General features: G+C 28.8%; 1 protein-coding gene across 1 annotated transcript in view; it reads left to right on the forward strand.

Moving 5' to 3' along the window:
• DNAJC1 (DnaJ (Hsp40) homolog, subfamily C, member 1) overlaps positions 1-2,764 on the forward strand; it is a 144,014-nt gene that overhangs the window by 23,909 nt on the left and 117,341 nt on the right. The window lies entirely within an intron of this gene.

Here is a 2,764-nt window from a genome sequence, read left to right on the forward strand (position 1 = left end):
TTTTTAATAAAGGAGAGTAAGGTGAATTAAATTAGATTTGTTTCCTGTTTGTGATCTTTGTACAATTGATTTTTACTCTAAGGTTCAAAATGTGATGTAAGTGATATTGCTTTATTATTTGAAGCTAAAAATTTAGTTTGATAGAAAATTCATACTTTAGGCAAATGATAGAATTATTTACATATTTGTTTTCATAATATACACATTTTCTATTTTAGTTTCATAGTTACTGTTTTATATTTCAAAATAAGCTGTTTTAAATTTACATTAATTTTTTATCTACTGATAATTTAAATATTTTTAGATTTACTTGCTTTCCAATGTTTATATTAGGCTAAATATATGTGAAGAATTGCAGAATGTAGAATGGGACTCACTAATGATTATGTAACCATTATTTTATGTCCATCATGTACATTTCAAGAACATCAAACAAAGTAAACGTATATTAGACCATATGTTGGATGCATGGAATTGATCAATTAATGTTTTAATTTCCAAGATAATGCCTTTATAGTTCCATATGGTTTTTTGCATTAATTATATTTTCATCATAGAGATTTACTTTTCTGGTTTTTTTAGAACACATTGATGCATGTATACATTCTTAATCTGCTTTTAACAAAATGTTAAGAGCAGTTTGTATGAGCTGGGTTATAGAACATTTTAAGTGTTATGTGTTAAATAAAGAAAAGCATACCATAGTGATATTTTAAATGTTATGTGTTGTCAACACATTTTTTTCTTAAATAACATATGAATATAGTGTTTGTATATTTTAAAAAATATCTTTGTTTTCAGTATTTCAGAAAAGCAGTGATTTATCTTTTAACAGCATATATTCTAAAAAACAGACTATAATGGAAACTACCTTCCCTTAAAATGGCCAGGCGTGTGATCCATAATGTTCATTGGTAATAAAATCAATAGAGCATTGATTCTAAGCTTAATACTTGGAGACTGTTTAGAGTGGCAGAAATAGCCTAGTAAATATCCAGTTCTGTTAAATGTGTTCAGTGCATGAGGTTTTGCTGTCTTAAATTGGGCTGTACACTGAGTACAGTTTATATGTGGGATAGAAAATAGTCGCTGTTAAGAGAGACGTAGTATTTCATCAATGGTAGTGATAAAATATTTGATATAAAATTCATAACTGTGAGTCCTGCTGTGTTTTCTTTCAGTACAGATCAAATTTAATACTTAGTAATGCTCTTAGGTAATGGTTGCTACTTTCTTAGGTGTTCTTTATTAATAACCACACTTTTTACATGAAGTTATTTCATGGGAGAGGTTAGTTGAAAATAATGATTTTTATAGTCACCTTTTGTTCCCCTCAACAAATCTGAAGTGCATTATAGATTTAGAATAAATTCAAGACTTAACATTCATTGGATTTCATTCAATTGTTGTCAACTTGCATTATAGCATTTGAAACCTTTTTACCAATCCATTTGTAATTTAAAATGAGTCCATTTTTACAAAGATAGATTTAAATATAAATTTTTGAAGAAAGGAATGATAGCTTTTGATGAACTCATATTATTATGTTTTTCTATTCGTGTTCAAGAATTGCTATAATATTGAAAAAGGAGAATATTTAAATATTGAAATTTTTTGGTCCAGCCACTACACATTTTAATTTGTAGACTCTTGTACACAATTTGTCTTTTAAGAGTTTAGTACTAATTAATTTCCTTTGCTCTAAACATTAGTTATTATGATGTCTATTGTTATTAATAATTTAAGTTTATCTAAATCAGGTTTTCTAGATTTGCTAATAAAATATATTTTGAATTTATAATCACTATTTTTCTGCAGAAAAAAAGTTGCCTGTAATAAGTCCTCTGCTTTATTTTTTAAGCATATTTCCAAGGTATCAATTTAATAACTATAAAAGTAGCTACTGCAGTTGTTGCATTTAAATTGATTTACATGTCAAGACTGGCAGTTTAGCAGCTGCGCTATTATTCTTAGATCGGTCAATTTACTTGAGAAAAACCTACTACTGAGTGCTACTGACCTGCCTGACAATATAGGCCCTATTTCTATTCCTGTAATTAGGCCTGCGACTAACTCAGAATATTTTTAATTAAAATATTTTGGTCAATGTGTTGCACCAAATTAGGCCTTTCAGTGAAGATTTAATTCTGGAAATAGTGTGATTAGAATATTTAATGAGTTGTGTTCCACTAAGATTAACAGGTTGTGTGTTTGAATGAACAGTGTTTGTGACCATTTTGAGTTTTACAATCCTAAGTGCTACTCCTGATTTTTAACCTTAAAAATATTTGCCGCAATAACTGTCTGACAGGTATATTTAAATTTAACTGAAGTTTTATTCTAAAGAAAGCTGATTTAAATGCATTTTTAGGAAAGCTTTTATTTATGATCTCCCCTTCCAGCAAAGCCAAAAGTGAGAAAATTGCCACTTAAATGTTTGCAAATAAACAGTTTTATTTAGAAATCTGACATAAGCATAGGTTGTTTACACATCTCTAATTTGGCATTTTTTAAATTTTCTAACATAATGTGAGTAATAACAAAATTAAAAGAGGCTCATTTTATGGGCTTTTACATTATTAAGAAGTTTTGATAAAATAATATATATATTTCAACCTTGAACCATAGTACAGAGGTGGGGGGGAAAAGCATTGACTAGAAAATTTACCCTGAATTTGATTCAATTAATGTATAATTCATGGTAACAAATAGAGCTCTTATCTTGATTTCTCGCCCCCCTCCCCCCCCCCCCCCCCCCCCCCCC

The sequence above is a fragment of the Myotis brandtii genome, unplaced genomic scaffold (assembly GCF_000412655.1).
Source record: "Myotis brandtii unplaced genomic scaffold, ASM41265v1 scaffold215, whole genome shotgun sequence".
Classification (NCBI taxonomy): domain Eukaryota; kingdom Metazoa; phylum Chordata; class Mammalia; order Chiroptera; family Vespertilionidae; genus Myotis; species Myotis brandtii.